Source organism: Oncorhynchus clarkii, unplaced genomic scaffold (genome assembly GCF_045791955.1).
Source record: "Oncorhynchus clarkii lewisi isolate Uvic-CL-2024 unplaced genomic scaffold, UVic_Ocla_1.0 unplaced_contig_8767_pilon_pilon, whole genome shotgun sequence".
Taxonomy (NCBI): domain Eukaryota; kingdom Metazoa; phylum Chordata; class Actinopteri; order Salmoniformes; family Salmonidae; genus Oncorhynchus; species Oncorhynchus clarkii.
The window spans coordinates 37,501-48,567 of NW_027258899.1; the positions used below are offsets into that span (position 1 = coordinate 37,501).

Sequence of the window (11,067 nt, forward strand, 5' to 3'; positions counted from 1 at the left end):
GGGGGTTATGGAGTTGATGACAATACCAGAGACGGCGATGAGCACGGGGAGCACAACGGAGGTGGATGCCAAGAGTGGGAGTTGGCTGGATAACATGGACTTGGAGGAGATATCGGACACGGATGATGGGCAAATGATGGAAAGAACGAGGGAAGGATACAGGAAGAGGAAAGCGGTGGGAAAAGGGGGAGAGAAAGGGTGGAAGAAGAAAGAAACTGGATAACAGGTAGAGGATAATGAAATTATATTTTATTATTTTATTATTTATTAGAATGGTCAATATAATGTCAATAAATGCAAATGGTTTGAGAACAATGGGTAAATTTAATAGAATAGTCCAAATGAAGAATTCAGATATTTTATGTATTCAAGAAACACACTGGGATAATGTTTGTGTTTTAGAAGTAAAAAAAATATGGAGGGATTTTATTTATGTAAACAATGGCAGAGGGAATTCAAGTGGGGTTGCAATTTTATTAAGGAAGGATGTAGTAGAAAATGTGAAGAAGATATATAATGATAATAATGGGAGGATTTTAATTTTGGATTTTGAATATATGAATAGGGTTTTTAGGATTATAAATATTTATGCGCCGAATAATGAGATAGAGCGAAGGAATTTATTTTTAGAATTAGGGAAATGGTGCAAGGGTAACTGTATTTTAGTTGGGGATTTTAATGTTAAAATGGATAGATTAGATATGTCAAGGGGAGCTATTTTTAGAAATGACGTATCGAGAGGGGTTTTAAGGAAGATTATGTGTGAAAACAGTCTGATTGATATATGGAGAGACGAGAACCCGAATAAGAGAGGTTTTTCTAGAAGGCAGGTGGTTTTAGGGGAGTTGAAACAGACACGGATAGATCTGGTTTTAGTAAATGAAGGGTTAAGGAATTTTATGAAGGATATTAATTATATTTTTACAACTTTTAGTGATCATGCTGGGTTAACATTTTCGGTGGGGTTAGATAAGGGAAGGAAAGGGGGAGGAATATGGTGCATGAATGCAGGGTATCTAGGTGATGAAGAATATGGAATACAGCTTAAATCTTTGATAGAACATGAAATGGAGGATAAGCAAAAAGGGAATGATAAGTGCCAGTGGTGGGAAAATGTAAAGAAAAAAATTAAAGGTTTTAGTATTAGATATGCAAGGAAGAAGAGGAGTAGGATGACAAGAGAAGAACAGTTTTTAAGAGAAAAATTGAATGAAGAAATGAGGAAATGTGATATTGATCCTATTTATAATATTGAAAGGTTTTTAGATTTAAAGGCACAATTGAGCAAATGTGAAATAGATAAGTGTAAGGGGGCATCGATTAGAAGTAGGGCAAAGTATGTGTTGGAAGGGGAGAAATGTACGTCTTTTTTTCTTGGTTTAGAGAAAACTAAACAGACGAAATCATATATTAGTGAGATAGAAAATGTAAAGGGTGAAGTGGTAAATGATTATGTTGAGATATTAGAAACCGTACAGAATTTTTATAAGGATTTATTTAAGAAAGGGGAGGTGGATGAGGGGAGTGTAAAGGAGATTTTAGGTAGTGTGGATGTGCAAATTGGTGTTGAGGATAAGCAAAGATGTGATAGGAAGATAACAGTGGATGAAGTGAAAGATGCAATTAAGGGTTTACAAATAAATAAAAGTCCTGGAGTAGATGGACTAATTGCAGAGTTTTATAAAATGTATGAAAGTTTTTTAGCACCGATTTTAATGGAAGTGTATCAATATATGGAAGATAATAATACTGTTTCAGACTCCATGGTGACAGGGCTGATATCGATTTTATATAAAAATAAGGGGAGTAAATTAAAATTGGAGAATTATAGGCCAATTAGTTTATTAAACTCAGATTATAAGATTTTAGCTAAGATATTGGCAAATAGAATGAAGATGGTTTTAAATGATATTATAGCACCTACACAAAATTATAGTGTGCCTGGAAGAGACATAGCTGATACTATTATTACACTTAGAGATGTGATAAATAAAATGAATAGCGATAAGAGAGGGGGAATTGTTTTAAGTATAGATTTTAATAAAGCTTTTGACAGGGTGGAACATGATTTTATGTTTAGGGTACTGGAAAAATATGGGTTTGGAAACAGAATAATAGGATGGATAAAATTATTATATAGAAAGGCAAAAAGTAGAGTAAAATGTAATGGGGTTTTAACAGATTCTTTTATTCTTGAGAGATCGGTGAGACAGGGGTGCCCTTTATCAGCATTATTGTATGTTTTATCGGTAGAACCCTTAGCGGCATACCTTAAAAAAGATAATTTTATAAATTGTGTAGAGACTCCGCAAGGAGGTTTTAGTTTAATTCATCAATATGCAGACGATACCACAATAACAGTTAGAGATGAGGGAAGTGTTAAAAGGGTGATGGAGTGTTTTAAAGTATATGAGCAAGCCTCAGGAGCAAAAGTGAATATGGAGAAGTCAGTAATAATGTATGTTGGGAAGATTAATGAGGGGATTTTTCCTTTTAAAATGGTAAATGATTATTTTAAGGTGTTAGGTGTGTTTTTAGGGGTGAAGGAACAGGAAGCTAGGGATCTGACATGGAGTGGTGTAATAAATAAAGTTAGAAAGGTGGTAAATATGTGGAGGAGGAGGTCTTTGAAATTAAAAGGGAAAGTAATTGTTGTAAATTCCTTGCTGATGTCAATTTTTATTCATGTCATGAATGTTTTAGATGTACCAGAATGGGTTTTATCGGAAATAAATAAGATTTTAGTTGATTTTTTATGGGATGGGAAAGGTGCGAAAATTTCTTTTAAAACTTTGATTGCAGGTTATGAGGAGGGGGGTTTGAAGTTGGTGGATTTAAATGTGAGGAAAAAAGCAATTAGAGTCAAAATGGTACGTAAATATTTATATGGTGAATTAGATTATGGATGGAAAAGATTTTTTAAGGAGTATTTGCAGGAGGTTGGGAGGATGGGGGACAATGGTTTATTGATGTGTATGAAAAAGGAAATGTTAGGTAATATACCTTTGTTTTATAGAGAAGTGTTTGAGGCTTGGGGGGAGTTTTTACCAAATATTTATTATGAGTGTACCATTTTAGACAATATTTTAAATCAGCCAATTTTTTTAAATCCCAAGATACAGTATAATAATAAGATGTTGTTTTGTAAATATTTTATGAGGGCTGGGATGAGACAGATTGGGGACATTTTATATGAGGTCATTCCGGGGTTCCTTCCATGTCAGGCAATATTTGATAATGTGGATGAAGAAAATGATGAAATAAGTAGAACTACTGTGGAGAACATGTATAAGAGAATATTAGGATGTCTTCCTGGTGAGTGGGGTGTGTTAATAAATAAAGAGGTGGCTACAAGAGCTAAGGGTTTACCGGTTTTATATTATGAAAGTAATGGGAAGAAGTATGATTTGTCAGGTTTGAAAGTTAAAAAGGTTTATGAAAAATTTATTTTAAGAGAGATAAAAACTCCTGCTTCGGAAAAAGTGTGGTCTAGGGTGTTTGCAAATATAGATGTGAAATCAATATGGAAGAATGTAAATGTAAAATATAATTCTATAGAATGTGAAGACAATGATTTTAAATTGAAACATAATAGGATATTTACGAACGTGGTTTTACATCAAATAAATAGAGATGTTAAAAGAGAATGTGATATTTGTGGTACGGGGGCGGAAAATTTTATGCACTTTTTTATTGAATGTAGTAGATTAGAAGAGTTTCATAAGTTTTTAAAGGGGATTTTAGTACAACATTGGGGAGAAGAGATTGTTGCTGGGGTTGAGTGGAGGAGGTTGTTTCTTTTTGGTTTAACTGGGAAAAGCAAAGTTTTTAATTTTAATTTGATGAATTTTGTTCTTAGTCATGCCAGATACGCTGTAAGACTAAGAAGGAATTTGGGACATTACGAGGGGAAAATTGTGAGTGTGGAGGTTTTATTTAGAAGTATTTTAGAGAAAGATATAGAAATAATATATAAATATGGTGGATGTAATTTTGAAAAATTGTTTGTGTGGGGGAGCACTTTTATTGAAATTGAGTCGAATGGAAAACTTGGTTTTAATTATTAATTGGTTTTGGTGGATGATTGGGGTTTTAATAGGTTTTCTTTTCTTTTTTTTGATTTTGTAAAAGGATGAATTGTTCATCCTTTTTTATAATTGATTGAATGTTGTGAATATTATGTGTTTTTTTGCATAATAAAAGAAAAAAAAAAAAAAAAAGTACGCCTGATCTCGTCCGATCTCGGAAGCTAAGCAGGGTCGGGCCTGGTTAGTACTTGGATGGGAGACCGCCTGGGAATACCAGGTGCTGTAAGCTTTTTGTCACTGCCTTGTGGAATTTCAACTCTTTGTCCGTTTTTTCCCACAAGGCTGAAATATGTGCCCTCGCTTTGAAATAAGTAAGCAAGGTTAGTTTGTATTTCATCCAACAATCTGTACCACAAATTATGGCTACAGTATATGCAATTTCTTTTTGAGTCCACTTTTTGAGATTGCCTTTCGCTTACGGCCACACCGGCCTGAGTACGCCTGATCTCGTCCGATCTCGGAAGCTAAGCAGGGTCGGGCCTGGTTAGTACTTGGATGGGAGACCGCCTGGGAATACCAGGTGCTGTAAGCTTTTTGTCACTGCCTTGTGGAATTTCAACTCTTTGTCCGTTTTTTCCCACAAGGCTGAAATATGTGCCCTCGCTTTGAAATAAGTAAGCAAGGTTAGTTTGTATTTCATCCAACAATCTGTGCTACAAATTATGGCTACAGTATATGCAATTTCTTCCACTTTTTGAGTGAGATGCTTATCTAAATTTGCACCAAGAGATAGCTTACGGCCACACCGGCCTGAGTACGCCTGATCTCGTCCGATCTCGGAAGCTAAGCAGGGTCGGGCCTGGTTAGTACTTGGATGGGAGACCGCCTGGGAATACCAGGTGCTGTAAGCTTTTTGTCACTGCCTTGTGGAATTTCAACTCTTTGTCCGTTTTTTCCCACAAGGCTGAAATATGTGCCCTCGCTTTGAAATAAGTAAGCAAGGTTAGTTTGTATTTCATCCAACAATCTGTGCACAAATTATGGCTACAGTATATGCAATTTCATCCACTTTTTGAGATTGCCTTTCGCTTACGGCCACACCGGCCTGAGTACGCCTGATCTCGTCCGATCTCGGAAGCTAAGCAGGGTCGGGCCTGGTTAGTACTTGGATGGGAGACCGCCTGGGAATACCAGGTGCTGTAAGCTTTTTGTCACTGCCTTGTGGAATTTCAACTCTTTGTCCGTTTTTTCCCACAAGGCTGAAATATGTGCCCTCGCTTTGAAATAAGTAAGCAAGGTTAGTTTGTATTTCATCCAACAATCTGTGCTACAAATTATGGCTACAGTATATGCAATTTCATCCACTTTTTGAGATTGCCTTTCGCTTACGGCCACACCGGCCTGAGTACGCCTGATCTCGTCCGATCTCGGAAGCTAAGCAGGGTCGGGCCTGGTTAGTACTTGGATGGGAGACCGCCTGGGAATACCAGGTGCTGTAAGCTTTTTGTCACTGCCTTGTGGAATTTCAACTCTTTGTCCGTTTTTTCCCACAAGGCTGAAATATGTGCCCTCGCTTTGAAATAAGTAAGCAAGGTTAGTTTGTATTTCATCCAACAATCTGTACCACAAATTATGGCTACAGTATATGCAATTTCATCCACTTTTTGAGATTGCCTTTCGCTTACGGCCACACCGGCCTGAGTACGCCTGATCTCGTCCGATCTCGGAAGCTAAGCAGGGTCGGGCCTGGTTAGTACTTGGATGGGAGACCGCCTGGGAATACCAGGTGCTGTAAGCTTTTTGTCACTGCCTTGTGGAATTTCAACTCTTTGTCCGTTTTTTCCCACAAGGCTGAAATATGTGCCCTCGCTTTGAAATAAGTAAGCAAGGTTAGTTTGTATTTCATCCAACAATCTGTACCACAAATTATGGCTACAGTATATGCAATTTCATCCACTTTTTGAGATTGCCTTTCGCTTACGGCCACACCGGCCTGAGTACGCCTGATCTCGTCCGATCTCGGAAGCTAAGCAGGGTCGGGCCTGGTTAGTACTTGGATGGGAGACCGCCTGGGAATACCAGGTGCTGTAAGCTTTTTGTCACTGCCTTGTGGAATTTCAACTCTTTGTCCGTTTTTTCCCACAAGGCTGAAATATGTGCCCTCGCTTTGAAATAAGTAAGCAAGGTTAGTTTGTATTTCATCCAACAATCTGTACCACAAATTATGGCTACAGTATATGCAATTTCATCCACTTTTTGAGATTGCCTTTCGCTTACGGCCACACCGGCCTGAGTACGCCTGATCTCGTCCGATCTCGGAAGCTAAGCAGGGTCGGGCCTGGTTAGTACTTGGATGGGAGACCGCCTGGGAATACCAGGTGCTGTAAGCTTTTTGTCACTGCCTTGTGGAATTTCAACTCTTTGTCCGTTTTTTCCCACAAGGCTGAAATATGTGCCCTCGCTTTGAAATAAGTAAGCAAGGTTAGTTTGTATTTCATCCAACAATCTGTACCACAAATTATGGCTACAGTATATGCAATTTCATCCACTTTTTGAGATTGCCTTTCGCTTACGGCCACACCGGCCTGAGTACGCCTGATCTCGTCCGATCTCGGAAGCTAAGCAGGGTCGGGCCTGGTTAGTACTTGGATGGGAGACCGCCTGGGAATACCAGGTGCTGTAAGCTTTTTGTCACTGCCTTGTGGAATTTCAACTCTTTGTCCGTTTTTTCCCACAAGGCTGAAATATGTGCCCTCGCTTTGAAATAAGTAAGCAAGGTTAGTTTGTATTTCATCCAACAATCTGTACCACAAATTATGGCTACAGTATATGCAATTTCATCCACTTTTTGAGATTGCCTTTGCAACAGCTTACGGCCACACCGGCCTGAGTACGCCTGATCTCGTCCGATCTCGGAAGCTAAGCAGGGTCGGGCCTGGTTAGTACTTGGATGGGAGACCGCCTGGGAATACCAGGTGCTGTAAGCTTTTTGTCACTGCCTTGTGGAATTTCAACTCTTTGTCCGTTTTTTCCCACAAGGCTGAAATATGTGCCCTCGCTTTGAAATAAGTAAGCAAGGTTAGTTTGTATTTCATCCAACAATCTGTACCACAAATTATGGCTACAGTATATGCAATTTCATCCACTTTTTGAGATTGCCTTTCGCTTACGGCCACACCGGCCTGAGTACGCCTGATCTCGTCCGATCTCGGAAGCTAAGCAGGGTCGGGCCTGGTTAGTACTTGGATGGGAGACCGCCTGGGAATACCAGGTGCTGTAAGCTTTTTGTCACTGCCTTGTGGAATTTCAACTCTTTGTCCGTTTTTTCCCACAAGGCTGAAATATGTGCCCTCGCTTTGAAATAAGTAAGCAAGGTTAGTTTGTATTTCATCCAACAATCTGTACCACAAATTATGGCTACAGTATATGCAATTTCATCCACTTTTTGAGATTGCCTTTTGCTTACGGCCACACCGGCCTGAGTACGCCTGATCTCGTCCGATCTCGGAAGCTAAGCAGGGTCGGGCCTGGTTAGTACTTGGATGGGAGACCGCCTGGGAATACCAGGTGCTGTAAGCTTTTTGTCACTGCCTTGTGGAATTTCAACTCTTTGTCCGTTTTTTCCCACAAGGCTGAAATATGTGCCCTCGCTTTGAAATAAGTAAGCAAGGTTAGTTTGTATTTCATCCAACAATCTGTACCACAAATTATGGCTACAGTATATGCAATTTCATCCACTTTTTGAGATTGCCTTTCGCTTACGGCCACACCGGCCTGAGTACGCCTGATCTCGTCCGATCTCGGAAGCTAAGCAGGGTCGGGCCTGGTTAGTACTTGGATGGGAGACCGCCTGGGAATACCAGGTGCTGTAAGCTTTTTGTCACTGCCTTGTGGAATTTCAACTCTTTGTCCGTTTTTTCCCACAAGGCTGAAATATGTGCCCTCGCTTTGAAATAAGTAAGCAAGGTTAGTTTGTATTTCATCCAACAATCTGTACCACAAATTATGGCTACAGTATATGCAATTTCATCCACTTTTTGAGATTGCCTTTCGCTTACGGCCACACCGGCCTGAGTACGCCTGATCTCGTCCGATCTCGGAAGCTAAGCAGGGTCGGGCCTGGTTAGTACTTGGATGGGAGACCGCCTGGGAATACCAGGTGCTGTAAGCTTTTTGTCACTGCCTTGTGGAATTTCAACTCTTTGTCCGTTTTTTCCCACAAGGCTGAAATATGTGCCCTCGCTTTGAAATAAGTAAGCAAGGTTAGTTTGTATTTCATCCAACAATCTGTACCACAAATTATGGCTACAGTATATGCAATTTCATCCACTTTTTGAGATTGCCTTTCGCTTACGGCCACACCGGCCTGAGTACGCCTGATCTCGTCCGATCTCGGAAGCTAAGCAGGGTCGGGCCTGGTTAGTACTTGGATGGGAGACCGCCTGGGAATACCAGGTGCTGTAAGCTTTTTGTCACTGCCTTGTGGAATTTCAACTCTTTGTCCGTTTTTTCCCACAAGGCTGAAATATGTGCCCTCGCTTTGAAATAAGTAAGCAAGGTTAGTTTGTATTTCATCCAACAATCTGTACCACAAATTATGGCTACAGTATATGCAATTTCATCCACTTTTTGAGATTGCCTTTCGCTTACGGCCACACCGGCCTGAGTACGCCTGATCTCGTCCGATCTCGGAAGCTAAGCAGGGTCGGGCCTGGTTAGTACTTGGATGGGAGACCGCCTGGGAATACCAGGTGCTGTAAGCTTTTTGTCACTGCCTTGTGGAATTTCAACTCTTTGTCCGTTTTTTCCCACAAGGCTGAAATATGTGCCCTCGCTTTGAAATAAGTAAGCAAGGTTAGTTTGTATTTCATCCAACAATCTGTACCACAAATTATGGCTACAGTATATGCAATTTCATCCACTTTTTGAGATTGCCTTTCGCTTACGGCCACACCGGCCTGAGTACGCCTGATCTCGTCCGATCTCGGAAGCTAAGCAGGGTCGGGCCTGGTTAGTACTTGGATGGGAGACCGCCTGGGAATACCAGGTGCTGTAAGCTTTTTGTCACTGCCTTGTGGAATTTCAACTCTTTGTCCGTTTTTTCCCACAAGGCTGAAATATGTGCCCTCGCTTTGAAATAAGTAAGCAAGGTTAGTTTGTATTTCATCCAACAATCTGTACCACAAATTATGGCTACAGTATATGCAATTTCATCCACTTTTTGAGATTGCCTTTCGCTTACGGCCACACCGGCCTGAGTACGCCTGATCTCGTCCGATCTCGGAAGCTAAGCAGGGTCGGGCCTGGTTAGTACTTGGATGGGAGACCGCCTGGGAATACCAGGTGCTGTAAGCTTTTTGTCACTGCCTTGTGGAATTTCAACTCTTTGTCCGTTTTTTCCCACAAGGCTGAAATATGTGCCCTCGCTTTGAAATAAGTAAGCAAGGTTAGTTTGTATTTCATCCAACAATCTGTACCACAAATTATGGCTACAGTATATGCAATTTCATCCACTTTTTGAGATTGCCTTTCGCTTACGGCCACACCGGCCTGAGTACGCCTGATCTCGTCCGATCTCGGAAGCTAAGCAGGGTCGGGCCTGGTTAGTACTTGGATGGGAGACCGCCTGGGAATACCAGGTGCTGTAAGCTTTTTGTCACTGCCTTGTGGAATTTCAACTCTTTGTCCGTTTTTTCCCACAAGGCTGAAATATGTGCCCTCGCTTTGAAATAAGTAAGCAAGGTTAGTTTGTATTTCATCCAACAATCTGTACCACAAATTATGGCTACAGTATATGCAATTTCATCCACTTTTTGAGATTGCCTTTCGCTTACGGCCACACCGGCCTGAGTACGCCTGATCTCGTCCGATCTCGGAAGCTAAGCAGGGTCGGGCCTGGTTAGTACTTGGATGGGAGACCGCCTGGGAATACCAGGTGCTGTAAGCTTTTTGTCACTGCCTTGTGGAATTTCAACTCTTTGTCCGTTTTTTCCCACAAGGCTGAAATATGTGCCCTCGCTTTGAAATAAGTAAGCAAGGTTAGTTTGTATTTCATCCAACAATCTGTACCACAAATTATGGCTACAGTATATGCAATTTCATCCACTTTTTGAGATTGCCTTTCGCTTACGGCCACACCGGCCTGAGTACGCCTGATCTCGTCCGATCTCGGAAGCTAAGCAGGGTCGGGCCTGGTTAGTACTTGGATGGGAGACCGCCTGGGAATACCAGGTGCTGTAAGCTTTTTGTCACTGCCTTGTGGAATTTCAACTCTTTGTCCGTTTTTTCCCACAAGGCTGAAATATGTGCCCTCGCTTTGAAATAAGTAAGCAAGGTTAGTTTGTATTTCATCCAACAATCTGTACCACAAATTATGGCTACAGTATATGCAATTTCATCCACTTTTTGAGATTGCCTTTCGCTTACGGCCACACCGGCCTGAGTACGCCTGATCTCGTCCGATCTCGGAAGCTAAGCAGGGTCGGGCCTGGTTAGTACTTGGATGGGAGACCGCCTGGGAATACCAGGTGCTGTAAGCTTTTTGTCACTGCCTTGTGGAATTTCAACTCTTTGTCCGTTTTTTCCCACAAGGCTGAAATATGTGCCCTCGCTTTGAAATAAGTAAGCAAGGTTAGTTTGTATTTCATCCAACAATCTGTACCACAAATTATGGCTACAGTATATGCAATTTCATCCACTTTTTGAGATTGCCTTTCGCTTACGGCCACACCGGCCTGAGTACGCCTGATCTCGTCCGATCTCGGAAGCTAAGCAGGGTCGGGCCTGGTTAGTACTTGGATGGGAGACCGCCTGGGAATACCAGGTGCTGTAAGCTTTTTGTCACTGCCTTGTGGAATTTCAACTCTTTGTCCGTTTTTTCCCACAAGGCTGAAATATGTGCCCTCGCTTTGAAATAAGTAAGCAAGGTTAGTTTGTATTTCATCCAACAATCTGTGCTACAAATTATGGCTACAGTATATGCAATTTCTTCCACTTTTTGAGTGACACAAAGATGCTTATCTAAATGGTGAAAATGCAA

The 11,067-nt window shown here is 41.0% G+C and overlaps 22 non-coding genes across 22 annotated transcripts; all 22 read left to right on the forward strand.

The window, feature by feature from the left end:
• The first annotated feature begins 4,501 nt into the window (after nucleotides 1–4,501).
• LOC139399044 (5S ribosomal RNA) lies at nucleotides 4,502–4,620 on the forward strand. The gene has a single exon (XR_011631829.1). It is a non-coding gene; the product is annotated as a 5S ribosomal RNA (ribosomal RNA).
• A 200-nt stretch (nucleotides 4,621–4,820) lies between these two features.
• LOC139399045 (5S ribosomal RNA) lies at nucleotides 4,821–4,939 on the forward strand. Its single transcript, XR_011631830.1, has one exon. It is a non-coding gene; the product is annotated as a 5S ribosomal RNA (ribosomal RNA).
• Nucleotides 4,940–5,115: 176 nt separating this feature from the next.
• Nucleotides 5,116–5,234, forward strand: LOC139399046 (5S ribosomal RNA). The gene has a single exon (XR_011631831.1). It is a non-coding gene; the product is annotated as a 5S ribosomal RNA (ribosomal RNA).
• Nucleotides 5,235–5,411: 177 nt separating this feature from the next.
• On the forward strand, nucleotides 5,412–5,530 carry LOC139399048 (5S ribosomal RNA). The gene has a single exon (XR_011631833.1). It is a non-coding gene; the product is annotated as a 5S ribosomal RNA (ribosomal RNA).
• Nucleotides 5,531–5,707: 177 nt separating this feature from the next.
• Nucleotides 5,708–5,826, forward strand: LOC139399049 (5S ribosomal RNA). The gene has a single exon (XR_011631834.1). It is a non-coding gene; the product is annotated as a 5S ribosomal RNA (ribosomal RNA).
• Nucleotides 5,827–6,003: 177 nt separating this feature from the next.
• LOC139399050 (5S ribosomal RNA) lies at nucleotides 6,004–6,122 on the forward strand. The gene has a single exon (XR_011631835.1). It is a non-coding gene; the product is annotated as a 5S ribosomal RNA (ribosomal RNA).
• A 177-nt stretch (nucleotides 6,123–6,299) lies between these two features.
• On the forward strand, nucleotides 6,300–6,418 carry LOC139399051 (5S ribosomal RNA). The gene has a single exon (XR_011631836.1). It is a non-coding gene; the product is annotated as a 5S ribosomal RNA (ribosomal RNA).
• Nucleotides 6,419–6,595: 177 nt separating this feature from the next.
• On the forward strand, nucleotides 6,596–6,714 carry LOC139399052 (5S ribosomal RNA). Its single transcript, XR_011631837.1, has one exon. It is a non-coding gene; the product is annotated as a 5S ribosomal RNA (ribosomal RNA).
• Nucleotides 6,715–6,896: 182 nt separating this feature from the next.
• Nucleotides 6,897–7,015, forward strand: LOC139399053 (5S ribosomal RNA). The gene has a single exon (XR_011631838.1). It is a non-coding gene; the product is annotated as a 5S ribosomal RNA (ribosomal RNA).
• A 177-nt stretch (nucleotides 7,016–7,192) lies between these two features.
• On the forward strand, nucleotides 7,193–7,311 carry LOC139399054 (5S ribosomal RNA). The gene has a single exon (XR_011631839.1). It is a non-coding gene; the product is annotated as a 5S ribosomal RNA (ribosomal RNA).
• Nucleotides 7,312–7,488: 177 nt separating this feature from the next.
• LOC139399055 (5S ribosomal RNA) lies at nucleotides 7,489–7,607 on the forward strand. Its single transcript, XR_011631840.1, has one exon. It is a non-coding gene; the product is annotated as a 5S ribosomal RNA (ribosomal RNA).
• A 177-nt stretch (nucleotides 7,608–7,784) lies between these two features.
• On the forward strand, nucleotides 7,785–7,903 carry LOC139399056 (5S ribosomal RNA). The gene has a single exon (XR_011631841.1). It is a non-coding gene; the product is annotated as a 5S ribosomal RNA (ribosomal RNA).
• A 177-nt stretch (nucleotides 7,904–8,080) lies between these two features.
• Nucleotides 8,081–8,199, forward strand: LOC139399057 (5S ribosomal RNA). The gene has a single exon (XR_011631842.1). It is a non-coding gene; the product is annotated as a 5S ribosomal RNA (ribosomal RNA).
• A 177-nt stretch (nucleotides 8,200–8,376) lies between these two features.
• LOC139399059 (5S ribosomal RNA) lies at nucleotides 8,377–8,495 on the forward strand. The gene has a single exon (XR_011631844.1). It is a non-coding gene; the product is annotated as a 5S ribosomal RNA (ribosomal RNA).
• Nucleotides 8,496–8,672: 177 nt separating this feature from the next.
• LOC139399060 (5S ribosomal RNA) lies at nucleotides 8,673–8,791 on the forward strand. The gene has a single exon (XR_011631845.1). It is a non-coding gene; the product is annotated as a 5S ribosomal RNA (ribosomal RNA).
• Nucleotides 8,792–8,968: 177 nt separating this feature from the next.
• LOC139399061 (5S ribosomal RNA) lies at nucleotides 8,969–9,087 on the forward strand. The gene has a single exon (XR_011631846.1). It is a non-coding gene; the product is annotated as a 5S ribosomal RNA (ribosomal RNA).
• A 177-nt stretch (nucleotides 9,088–9,264) lies between these two features.
• Nucleotides 9,265–9,383, forward strand: LOC139399062 (5S ribosomal RNA). The gene has a single exon (XR_011631847.1). It is a non-coding gene; the product is annotated as a 5S ribosomal RNA (ribosomal RNA).
• Nucleotides 9,384–9,560: 177 nt separating this feature from the next.
• On the forward strand, nucleotides 9,561–9,679 carry LOC139399063 (5S ribosomal RNA). The gene has a single exon (XR_011631848.1). It is a non-coding gene; the product is annotated as a 5S ribosomal RNA (ribosomal RNA).
• Nucleotides 9,680–9,856: 177 nt separating this feature from the next.
• Nucleotides 9,857–9,975, forward strand: LOC139399064 (5S ribosomal RNA). Its single transcript, XR_011631849.1, has one exon. It is a non-coding gene; the product is annotated as a 5S ribosomal RNA (ribosomal RNA).
• Nucleotides 9,976–10,152: 177 nt separating this feature from the next.
• LOC139399065 (5S ribosomal RNA) lies at nucleotides 10,153–10,271 on the forward strand. Its single transcript, XR_011631850.1, has one exon. It is a non-coding gene; the product is annotated as a 5S ribosomal RNA (ribosomal RNA).
• A 177-nt stretch (nucleotides 10,272–10,448) lies between these two features.
• LOC139399066 (5S ribosomal RNA) lies at nucleotides 10,449–10,567 on the forward strand. The gene has a single exon (XR_011631851.1). It is a non-coding gene; the product is annotated as a 5S ribosomal RNA (ribosomal RNA).
• Nucleotides 10,568–10,744: 177 nt separating this feature from the next.
• On the forward strand, nucleotides 10,745–10,863 carry LOC139399067 (5S ribosomal RNA). Its single transcript, XR_011631852.1, has one exon. It is a non-coding gene; the product is annotated as a 5S ribosomal RNA (ribosomal RNA).
• Nucleotides 10,864–11,067: the final 204 nt, after the last annotated feature.